Genomic DNA, 12,696 nt, shown 5'->3' with positions numbered 1-12,696 from the left:
AGCAGCATTTTCTGTGTGTGTGTTGTGTGTGTGTTTGGCTCTTGGGAGAGGGAGATACACACCCAGCTCAGGTGAATCCATCCTAAAAAACAGTTCTCTTTGGCTTTGATGACGTTGTCACCCCATTAAATTTCATCTGACAGTTGGCTCCTCTCTAACACCTCTCTATCTCCCAGCAGCTCAGGGCTGCATTGCACAGTGCTTGCTGTGTGCCAGAGAGCTCAAAGCAGGCTGGCCTGGCGCCCCGGAATATTTCTGCAGAACACTCTGCATTTCACTCTTTTGCTCTGGCTCAGTGCACAACTCCAGCACTGCAGGCGCTTCCTCCCAGAGCCGTGTGAGGCCCCGGCTCCTGCAGATGTGAGCTGACAAGCTGTCCCTGCCTGCCGCTGGCCTCGCTTCCCCCGGCAGAAGCGCCGTGCCTGAAGGAGGCTGCCCTGTGCCGGAGCCTGCGGAGCAGCCCGGCTCCCTCCCCTGTGCCCAGAGCGCTGCACACACTGCTCACCTTGGCCAGGAGTTAGAGGGCAGCCGGCACAAGGGTGGCAATCCTCAGCCAGGCCTGCAGCCCTCGCCTGTGGTTTGCCTTTCTCTGCTCCTGTGCACGCTCCGGACGGCCGATGCCACCGGTCTGTGCTGTGCCCAGCACGGCCACGCTTCCCCTCGGGAGAGCCTTCCCCACTTTCCAACTGTACCAAAGAAGCCATCAATGTCACTCTCCACCTCTAAGAAAAAACTGACACTTCAGAAGAAAATGTTGAGCTTTGTCAGAGGCTCAGAAGGAGGGGAATCTTTGAAAGGAGTTGAGGTTTCACAAACTTTATTTCCAATCCTATGCTACTATCCTACTCCACTGTCCTAGCTGCAATCCTACTCTACATTCCTATTCTACAATCCTTCTCTATACTGGTGTTGGAGAAAACAGTTGTCTGATTCCTGTCTCCTCCTTCCACTCTTTCACTGAAGTGATCAGTGGCACCAGGCTGGACACAGGCTTGGCTGATGTTACAAATGGATGCTGCACAAAGAAAAAAAAAAAAAACAAGAATGAACCATTACTTTGCAAGCTAAGAGCCTCAAAGGCAGGGCAATATTTTTCAAAGGAAAAGGAGATTGAATCAGAGTACATCTAAGGAGCAACAGTGGGGCCACATTGGCACAGCTTGCTGCAAGAGCTGCTATGTGCCCCAGGCCTGGAAATATCTCCGGTCTGAGCATCCTGATCTCTTGAAAGAGGTCCCTGGTCATATTGCAGGGCACTTGGAGCAGATGACCCTTACAGGCCCTTGCCAGCCCAGCCCAGTCTAGGATTCCTGACTGTTCTCATTTGAACAGCACCAAGAGTGGAGGTGAGGAGGAGGAGGCTCCCCTGATGCCTTGCACTTCAGTGCAGGAGGAGCCCGTCCCTGGGACACTGTTTCCCCTGCAGCCCCTTGGCATTTTACCTGCAGCAGCTCCTTGGCAGACCAGCGCCGCGCCTCGTCTCTCTGCAGGCAGCAGCTCAGGAAGTCACACAGCAAAGGGGAGCGGAGCTTGGGCTGCTGCAGCTTTGGGATCCCTTTGGTGGCTTTCAGGAGTTGAGCCTGAAGAGAAAGGAAACACGAGTTTCTCACCCGCTTCTTTCACATCTGGAACTGCTCTCCCAGATCCCATTGTTTCAGGTGCACTCTGCAGTGGCACTTTCTGCCGTGGCACAGAGGCAGAGATGACTTTCCTGACCAACAAAACACCCAAAGCCCGATGCAGCCACAGCTTTCCCAGCATCCAGCAGCTCTTGCCTTGGCAGTTGATTTCATTGACTGGCCTTGTTAGTGGAAACAATAGCAGCAAAAGCAGGTTTCCTTCTCTGAGGGTTCACCTGAGCAGCTTGACAGGCTATTTGGAAGAGGGACTTTGCTCTACTAACTCACTCTACTATTTCCAAAGATAATTACATGAAAAGCATCTCTGCAGCTCTTGTTGGTCCCTTAAGCACAGCTGCCATCAAACCAAAGTCATCAAGCTTTTTCCTTGGTTCTTGAAAACAATGGGAATTGCAAGCAAAGAAAGGAAATCCCTCAGTTATTCCTCAGGTAAGGAAACAAACATTTGGAATCTCATCTTCCACACAGACACATGAAGATGCATGCACAAATGTCGTGGGACGAAAATGCCTCTTTGGGCACACAGGAAACACCTGCACCTCCGTCTCTCATCAGACTGCAAATTTCAGCTTCCCTTAGGCAGCAAAAGGAAAATTTTGGTGGTCAAAGCAGAAGAGGGAGAAACGCCATCCATGTGGTAGCCCTCTGCTCATTTGGACACTCAAGTCAATGCATTAATGGCATGGCCATCCTAGAAAGTGCCTGGAAACAAAGGGGTGGGTTTGGCCGGCTCTCCACATGGCCAGGCTTCATCTTAGTGACATGGAGGTGACGGCTTGGGTTAGGAAAGAAAGACGGTCACTGAGTGTTTCAGCAGCACCGCACAAGAAGCACAAGAGACTCTGTGGCCTTCACACCCTCTTGTTAAGGTTTCAGGCAAATTTCCTTGTGAGAAGAATGGGGGTGCACTTCTTCTCTCCAAACCACTGTTTTATAAACATCCTCGGGTTTGGGTTACTTTCCTTCATTTCAGGAAAGATAACACCACTTCTAAGATGCTTGTTTGCTGCTATTAGGGCTGTCTACAAAGCCAAAAGAGCTGGGACGACTTCTAAGCCAAAGCCCAGTGTTGCCTGAGAAGGGAGATTGTTTGCCTGGGCTAAGGCTTGAGTTCCCCCACGGATGCAACCAAAACCCCAGCAGATGCTGATGTGCTGCCGGGACATTTTCAGAAAGGGACTGTGGTGGAAGTAGTTCCAGCGGATGGCAATGGCATTTTGTCCAGTGGCACACACAAAGTGGGATGGGGGAGAAAGACAGCGGGATCAGAGAGTATTTACACCTTACCATGGCAGAATTTTCCTCCCAGTCAGGAGCTTCTCCTTCCACCATTTCAATGACCACGATTCCCAAAGACCATATGTCCACTTTGGGGCCATAGGGTTCACCGTTCACTTCAGGTGCCATCCACTGAAGAGTCCCGACCACCGATCTCCGTCTACTCTGCTCAGGGGTGAGTTGAGCAGAGAGGCCAAAATCAGCTGGGGAGAGAGCAAAAGACCGTTTTTATTTGAATCCTGTGCAATTAGGAAAGCACGCAAAAGAATTTCCCGGTAGAAGTTTGAGAATGTGCTCTTGAACCTCCTGGACAACCGTCCCTGCTCTGTTTCCTCAGGACTTTAGCCAAGGAAATATGGTGCTGGCTGCTTCAGAAATCCCCACATTTTTTACACGGCCTCCAGCAGGGGCTTTTCAAACTTTAGACATGTAGCTCCCTCCCTCTGGAAGGGACACGCACAGAGCAATGCCACTGTGGACTGCTCGAGCCTTGCCACAGGTCTGTGCACGTTGCCACCGCGTGGTCAGCTCACAACAGGCTCCCTGCACTGCCACCAGCGCCATTTTGGGGGGGCTGGCACTCACTCAAAAGCAGCCCCACAGCCCACATATCCCTGGAACGCTGCACCTGCCCAAGAATATACTGACCCAGCTTGACAGAGCCATCCGTTTTGAGAAGGATGTTGAGGCTTTTCAAATCTCTGTGCATCACGTGGTTGGCGTGGAGAAAATGCAGTCCTTGCAGGCACTGAGAGAGAAACCAGAAACAGGAGGGCAAAAATCAGTGATGTGATTTCATCACACAAGAAAGGAAACAGCTCTCCAAGATTCCCTCTGCAGGGGAATGAGGAGTAATGGCAGAACACAGTGCCACTGAGGGGAAGAGCTCGCTGCTCCAACACAGGCAGAGCAGCACCTTTCTAAAGAAAGGCATGTCAGCTTGCCAAAGAGCAACAGCAACTGCTGGTGTAGACTCTGCCCTGCAAACCAGCCAGGATGACTGCTGCTGCAGTGGATGTGCTCAGAAGCACACAGCACTCTGGCTGCACTGCTAACCTTTCCAGCTGAGGACTCAGAGAAATGAGTCTCTCTTTCTTCTTTGCTGTTCCTTTCAAATGCTCCCACCATCACCACCTTTGCTTTTACAGGCAAGGAATGCAGTGCCAACAGACCAAAGTTTAGAGAGGCAAGATGGAGAAGAGCAAATACAAGAGCCAGAGTGAGAATGCAACAGCAGGAGACAAGAGGACAAGAACAGAGTCCAGTGAGTGCAGGGGCACTGGCAGGCAGTTCACTTGAGAGGCTCTTGCTTGCCCAGAGCATATCAGCCACACAGAAACAAAGCCTGGCTCATGGAATCGCTCCTGTTCTGAGCCCCTTTCCCAGACAATCCTGCCCAAGCTCTGGGAAGCACAGCTGGGATCCCCGACTGACCTCCCGACTGATGATGGCAATCTCGTCTTCTGTCAGGCGAGTCTTTTGGATTGTGTCGTAAAGACTGCCTCCATCCATGTACTCCATCACCAGCCACAGTTCTTCATGCACAAGGTAGCTGAAAGAAGGGAACAAGGCCATGCAGATGAACATGCATTCGTTGGCTCCTTTGCCGTATTCTTGTTTCCGGGTTGCTTTGTGACAAGGACAGAATTAAAAGAATTAAAGACATTCCCTCCGGGCTGTGGGTTGTTTGCAGTCTGTGCAGTCTCAAGGAGAACAGCACATCTGTCAAAAGGAGATGTCTCTGATGGCCAGCAATCAAAAAGTGCAGTTTAGTATACGCCAAGATGAAAAACCTGTCCCGTGTGGTATTTCTGGAAAGAAGCACCTAGTGTTCCTGGCATGGCCAGCCCTGGAAAAGAGGGGCAACAATCCAAGGGAAATCCTCCCTAGCATGCTTCATCAGCATTGAAGAAACCTTAAAAAATCCATCCTGAGACAACATGGAGGCAGCCAACTTACAGGGTACTGACTTCTTATGGTAGAGTTGATGCAGGTTTTTGAACAATTTTTCAACTATGTGTTGGAAAGCCAGGGATGACTCACGGAGATAAACTGCACTCTCTTCCCATCCATTGGAGATGAGTAGAGAAATAATAATGAAGCAATAATTAACAGCTTTCTTTTCTGCTAGTGTCCAAAGTGGGGTTTTAACCTTGCATACTTTTACTATGTAAACAAACCTTCATGGGATGAGACCACGACCACTCACCCGTCTAAATAATGGACAAGATGGGGACTCATATTCCTCTTCATGACCGTGATTTCAGTAACAATATCCTCCATCTCGCTCGGTCCCCGAAGATAGATTTTCTTGATGGCCACCTAGAATGACATTGAAAATCAGTAACTTTAGAAGTTGGAGGAATGAGACCAAAACACACATGGGGAGAGAGATTTTGCAATGACACCGCCAAGCCGTGCCAAAGTGCCTTGTAATTAGACAAAGGAGTAATTAGGAAGTGACATTCCTACAGCCCATTTCTCTGCTCCTTTGGGGGCCAGATCCAGGACACGTGGCCACTGACCACATTTTGCCTTGTCCACTTGTTAGCAATGGTGTGTCAACTCTCACCCCCCCAAAGCTCTGAGCACACTCTCTGTCTGTCTGTACTTGAGAAGAAGTAATGCGTGACTTGGTACTCTGTGGATACATCTCGGGCTATAGGCAGGGCTTGGGGCTTTTAGGGACACCTTGCAGATCTCTCCCTACGTGCAGTTCCCAAGTGCAGCACTGCAGGTGGCTAAGGAACTGCCAGGAACATTCAGATGTATTTGCTGGCAGCCAGAAATGAGAATTCAGGACTCTGAAGCCGTAGCCCCAGAGAGCAGTGAGATGCTCCTTTGTCTGAGCATCTGAGAGCCAGGGAGAGCATCCTTCTCTGAAAGGAACCGCTGTCCTCCTTGCCTTCCTTCTGGCAGCTGAGCAGGACAAAGACTGCCCCAAATGCAGTTGGCAGGCTGGCACCAGTCTGTGCTTCTTGTGCCTTTGCAGCACAGCTCTAGCCACAGCTGCAGCCGCAGCTGACACGAGACAGGAAAGCCCTGGAGAGCAGCAGAATCTGCAGGGGCTCTTGACATTTACCTCTCCGCCCGTGGCAGTGTCGATGGCTCTGCAAACCTCTCCAAAAGCCCTAGAAACAAAACAGCAGCAAAGAAAGGAGAAGCCATTTAGACCTTGGAGTGAAAGCCAGCCCAGACAGGAGATGTCTGCTGGAAATGCCTCCAACCTGCAGCATGCAGGAGGGCACTGCCAGAAGGCAGATGATGCATGTTCCTCTCCAGTGCATGGGCACTGGGCCTGTTTCTGAAGCATTGGGGTTTAGTGCCTCAGCTCCAAAGGCCAGGTGATTCTTTCATCGTGGATTTCAGTTTCTAAACTGGGCGGTTTTTATCCTCACCACAGACTATTTCCTTCAGCAAACTCTTGGGAAGAAATGCTCCTGAGAAGTGTTATCTGACTGCTATGATAGGGGGTAGGTTGCTGTTTCTGGCAATGAAATAAAAGTGTCTTTGATAATGCCTTCTGACCACACTTCCAAATTCTGGCCGGTACTGAGAGATGGGGCAGACTAACCCGCGTGTCTGAATATGTTTGCAGCTTGCCTGACTTCACACTTGACAGATATTCCAGCAGCAAATCAGCTGCCCCATGACTGCGTAGAAGCAACTGTGGTTGGACTCACCCTCTGCCAACAATTTCCTTTTCGGTGTATTTCCTCCGGGGATTTTCTGTGCTCACCATTTGCCCTGAGGGAAACAAAATGCAAAATGCTCACTTGAAAGCAGACATCCCACTATCCAAGAGATACAAAAGGCAGCCCTGCTGGGGCTCTACAGTCTGGCCTTCTGAGTCCTTTGTGGCCAGCTGGGTAACAACAACAACAACAACAACAATTGCAACAAGACAGGCAGCTCTGCAGTACAAGCAGGTCAGCACAGAGAATGATTTTCTACAGTCCTTTGAAGAGATGCCTTGGCAGAAAACAAAGCACAGGGAGATGCATTCCCAGGAGAGGAGGGCATCTTCCCCACCTTGCAGCAGTTTCCCAAAGGAATGCCTTTCCCTTTGTAAACCCAAGCAGCTCATGCTCTAAACAACCCCAAGGGGCCTTCAGCAGCAGGACCCTCACCCTTGATGAGCAGGCTGAGCTGGAAGATGCCCTTGCCCGTGGCCCACGTGAAGAACCACACTGCTTCTCCTCCCCCTGACAGCAGGGATCAGTCCCTGCCATTGCACTCGCCCTCTCAGCCCCGCACACGTGCCCACCTTCCCGCAGCGGGCAAGGGCAGCAAGGACAGCAGTGCTCCTCAGGTGCCGGCGGGACACGGACAGCTGCCCAGAGGAGATGCTGACCCTCTGTGAGCCCAGCCCAGGCCGTGCAGGAGCCGGCCCAGAGCAGGGGCTGCTGCCTCGGGGCAGCTCCGCGCTGCAGCGGCCGGCCGGCAGCGGCACTCTCCCAGCTAAGGAAGGCTCCAGCCTCGGCGCTCACACCAGCCCTCAGGGCCAGGGCAGCCACCGCCACAAAGCTGCCAAAGCCCAGGAACCAGCACTGACAAGCCATGGCAAGAAGGCACGGCCACACCCAGCCCCTTCCAAGCTGCTGCCCCCACTGAGGACACAGCAGGATTGGCTTGGAGAGCAGACACACCCAGGTGCACGCCAGTGCCCTTTTGTGCCAACAGGTGATGGGAGGCAGAGAGTCAGCTGGGCTCTCTTCTCAGCCCCACCAGGTCTTATCTGAGGGCACAGGACGGGCAGCTGCTCTGGGCAAGAAGCAGCTTCAATGACTTGTGCTGTACAATCACAAAGGGCACTGAGATGAGGAGGATCAATGGGTCCAGCTATGCTGACACATGCTCACAATACACTGTCCCTCAGAGAAGAAAGACACAAGACGTACTCATGAACCCCAGGAAGTCATCCTCCTCATACTCCATCTCCTGTTGCTGAGCAGCAGCTTTGTCAGTGCTGGAGATGAAGGAACTGCCCAGGCTCCACTGCTCAGCTGGGGCAGGCCAGGCCCCTTCAGGTGACACTGCTGCTCCTGCTGCTGCAGCTTCAATAGAAGAGCCTGTGGAGATCTGAGACAACAAAAGAGTTTGTGTCAGAAAAGTGGCTGGCAGAGATTAGCCCCAGATCCCATTTTAAATGCAAGCCCTTAGGAAGGTGCTGTCAGCCAGTGACTGGGAGCTGCTGTCAGGCTCAGCTTTTTCACCTTTTTGTCCACAATTCACATTAATTCAGCCACTTCTTTCTGCTTCCCTGCCCACCTCTGCTTCCATTTTACCAAAAGAACAACCTGGCAACCAAGGCACCAAAATCCCTGACTTGAAGCAGAAACTCCACGTCCCCAGTGTGTCTCTGAAATGCTCCCAGGTAAGCACAGCCAAGAAGCTCGTGGGGACAAACCGCCCCAAAAAGCTTGTGTTGTCACATCAATACTTTTTGTGCCTGTGGGTACTTGGCGAGTCTGTGGAGGGGGACAGGTGTCCCCAGACCACAGCGTCCCCTACGTATCCACCAAGGCTGAGCACAGTGCCTTTGACATGCTCCCTCCTCTGCAGACAGGGAACCTTCCTGCTCCAGGCTGGCCTCTATCAGAATCCCAGCAAGCTGGGGCCTAAACATGGCAGCTCAAAGCCCATTTTCCAGCTGTCACTGGCTGAGGGGAATGGCTAGGTCTGGCAGGACTGCAGCACTCGGCATCCTCAGCCACCAACAGCAAGAGCTGGCTGCTCAGAAACTTGCAGCTCTGCCTCGCACTAAAGACAGCGCCCTCCAGAAGTGGCACTTACCGTCTTGGAAAGTTGCGGCTGTGGTGTGACCACAGCTGGAGCCTTGTGGTCATTTGGCTCCTCTTTGCCTTCTCGTCCAGGAGCAGAGGAAGCCAGAGGAGAGTCTGCTCTTGGTTCTGGGATCTGTGGACAGACAGAAGCGTTAGACACAGGCCATGACCTATCATTTAGAACCTTCTTTCTCTTCAGCTCTAGAACCAGCTCTACTAAGCACAAATCATCAACTTGCAGAGCAAGGGGATTCTAAGTCCCTCAGACTAAATTCTAATGGGCTGATTCAACTGGACACTGCAAATTGCTCCAAATTACATTTTCCCCCCCTGACTACTATCAGGAAGCACATTCTCTCTGCAAAACTTATCTTTTAGTTCTTTTAAAGCTCTGAAATGGAAAATTAGGAAATAGGCAGTGATGCCTTTGCTCTTGCTGCTGTAGACATGGAAATGGATTTTCTTGCAGCCTACTCAGCTGGCCCTCTACACTCTACTGCCACAGGCCAAGCTCACAGCTTGCTGCACAATTCTTAAACGCCAAGAACATCAAATGTTCTTTCCTTACTCACCTTGGGATCAGCACCTCTGAATACCCGGCTCAGGTGACCTGCAGTGGGCAAGGGAAAATGAAGCAGATGCTTTGAGAAAACTGGAGACAACCAGAGCATTTTTAGAAGACCTTCCAAGGCCTCCCAGTCTACATTTTCAAAGTTGTCCTGCTTGACCCAGCAAGGGAGGAATTGGCAAACTCTGCTGCCACAGACTCTCCAACAGAGGGAACGCAACCCCTGCAGGCTCCCTTGCAAATGCTGCCCGCACGGCCGTGGCTACACACACCCCCTTTGGAGCTGAACATGTTGACAGGAGCTTTACCCAAGCGGCATCTGGATGGCCTTTCTGTTTCCAAATGAACTCAGTCACTAAGAAAGAGCAGGAAGACACAAAAACCAGGTTAGGTGACACTCAGGGAAAACCTCTACTTACCTGCCAGGTTAGTTAGGAAATAGCAGGAATAGGCAACTCCATAAACAGTGAAAACTGCAGTGGCGAGTTGCCCAATCATTGTGGCAACTGCTGTGCAAGTTTGCAGACTGCGCTCTAACGCTAGCTAAAAGAAGTCTCCTGTCAGTCAGCAGCTGCCCCCTGACAAAAGCCTCAAGCACAGGACCAAGTTCCTGCACTGAGCAAGGCCAAGAGCTGCTCTGACACCCCTGAGGCCTTCCGTGCACCAAGGCAACCTTGTGATGTCACCACGACCACGTGACAACCGTGCCCTGACGTCACAAAGCAAACGCTCTGCCTTGATCTGGATGGATGGAGGAGGGCACGTGGACTCGACTACTGAGGACTCATTGCAGATGCTAGAATTAAGGGCTGTCCTTTGGATCATTATGAATTGGCCAGATCAGGGTGTAAATATTGTCACAGACTCATGATACGTAGTAGGGGTGGTGCTGCGGATTGAGGATGCATTGATAAAGGATATAAAGAATGACAGGTTATGGGAACTTTTGAGGCAGCTGAGGCAAGCTGTTCGGCTGCGCTCAGCTCCTTTTGCGATTTTGCATATTTGAAGCCACAAATGGTCAGAAGGTTTGGGTCAGGGTAATGCCATAGCTGATCAGTTGGTTTCTGTTGCAGTACCACAAGACGGATTTCAGCAGGCACGTATTGCTCATGAGACTTTTCACCAGAATGCGCGAGGCCTAAAGAAACAGTTTCGCATATCTCTGAATGATGCCCGTGGTATTGTCAGATCCTGTCCTCTCTGTAGTCAGCATGGGCCTGGACTAGGGATGGGAGTAAACCCACGGGGCCTTGGACCCAATCACATCTGGCAAATGGATGTAACTCACGTATCCTCCTTTGGTAGATTGAAATATGTGCATGTTACAATTGATACTTTCAGTAAATTTATTTGGGCTTCAGCGCAGCCGGGAGAGAAAGCTCTCCACGTGGTATGACACCTAACTACTTGCTTTGCGGTGATGGGGGTGCCAGAACAGATTAAGACAGATAATGGCCCTGCATATGTGAGCAGCAGGATCCAAAGGTTCTTACAGAAGTGGGGTGTGACACACATCACAGGTATCCCACATTCACCAACAGGTCAGGCGATTGTGGAGCGAGCCCACCAAACACTCAAGGATTATCTGTTAAAATATAAGGAGGAGGTGGATGCGCAGACCATGCTATCAAAAACACTATTTGTATTAAACTATCTGTGTGTAATGGGGGACCACTCGGAGCCCCCTGCGGTCATCCACTCAGGCGGAGTAAAGGAGGAAGCAACTAAGCCATTGTTTAAAGTCATGTACCGAGATCCCAAAACTGGAGTATGGGAAGGTCCCGCAGAGGTTCAGTACATGGGTAGAGGTTATGTTTGTGTTCTTACCCCCACAGGGCCCCAATGGATACCTAGTAAATGGATCCGTCCTGCTAATGACCCTGCAAGAGCGACATCGATACTGGACAGCCAGGGTTAGAGGGGGTACACTTAATTGAAGACTTAAGGGCAAGAGAAAACCTACAACTGCTCTGGCAGTTTGACAAGGTAGTACAGAGAGATCACTCCATGTCAATTCATACCCAAATAGCTAAGTTGTAAGAACTCACTAGTCATTTGCAGCAAGACACAGGCTTGGGTTTAACAGATTGGCTATGATCTTTCGGGCTAGGGCCTTGGATAACCTCCCTACTGCAACATGTAATCAATATTGTGATTGTTATTATACTGCTTGTACTTTTTGTATCTTGCTTTTTTTGCTGCTTGCAACAGATGATGTATCGCATAGCAGAAACAGTAACTACTCGGCACGCTGCGTTTGCTGCACAAAATAAAAAAGAGGGAATTGTTGAAGAATGGTTAGCAGAGCAAGGCCACGGATCATTAGAGGCCTCATGGACCGATACCAAGTGCTGGCAGCCTACGCGCTGCTAAGATAAGCTGTCCTTGGGACAGCAGTAAGCACGGATACAGGCCAAAGATAAAAGAACTTGTGGTTAATAGAGCGTAGCAGTAAGCACGTATACAAAGTTTTCAGCATGCCAAGGGGAGGAACCTTCTCACGCTTGATATAGCCAATCAAGTATAGATGAGTAGTGTATGCTAACCAATTATAATTTGACAAGTATGCTGAATGCTTGGGGCAAAAGTATAAGAACGGATGTTATGAGCAATAAAGTTGAACAATGCTTTACCAATCATATTGATTGATTGCATTCTTCCCTCGCCGAAATCCTCCGCAGTGCAGCACATCCTGCGTAGGAGATGGTCCTGGTGTCCCAGAGGGAATTGTGCATGGCTTTGGGGACAGTGGTGCAGATGGAGCCCAGGTCGCTGAGGGCCAGGTTGAGCAGGAAGAAGAACATGGGGCTGTGCAGGTGGTGGCCGCAGGCTACGGCGCTGGTGACGAGGCCGTGGCCCAGGAGGGCAGCCAGGGAGATGCCCAGGAAGAGGCAGAAGTGCAGGAGCTGCAGCTGCCGCGTGTCTGCCAACGCCAGCGGGAGGAAGTGGCTGATGGAGCTGCTGTTGGACATTTGCTGTGGCTGCATATGGGCACGTGTTCATGGATAAAGGACAGTGACAAGTCAGGGCTGGCTGCTTTGAGCCAAACCCGTGCCATTCCCTGTAGCCTGTCCTGCTGGTGTTGGTGTCTTTGGGGCGGACCCTGACTGCCGACAAAACAGCAACACATTCGCTTAAGAGCTGGACTAGGTCAGTGCAAAAGATGGCGGCCAGGGCTGAGGGAGCCACACACAAGATGGCGGCCAGGGCTGGAGAGCCACACACAAGATGGCGGCTGGGGCTGGGCTGCCAGGGCGGCTGATCTCACTAGGAGGCGCAGCCTCAGCCCTCTGGCTGCCATCCTGTGTGGGGCAGGCAGAGCCCCCCTTCAGTGCCTGTTGAAATGGACATTAACGGACACCCGGGAAAAGGACACGGTCTGGCACCTTTGCTCTGTGCACACAAACATAGACCAGCCAGT

This window comes from Chamaea fasciata, unplaced genomic scaffold, assembly GCF_029207755.1.
Source record: "Chamaea fasciata isolate MVZ Bird 193981 ecotype frontalis unplaced genomic scaffold, bChaFas1.0.hap1 SCAF_36, whole genome shotgun sequence".
Lineage (NCBI taxonomy): Eukaryota > Metazoa > Chordata > Aves > Passeriformes > Sylviidae > Chamaea > Chamaea fasciata.
Note: the sequence above shows the minus strand (reverse complement) of the source record.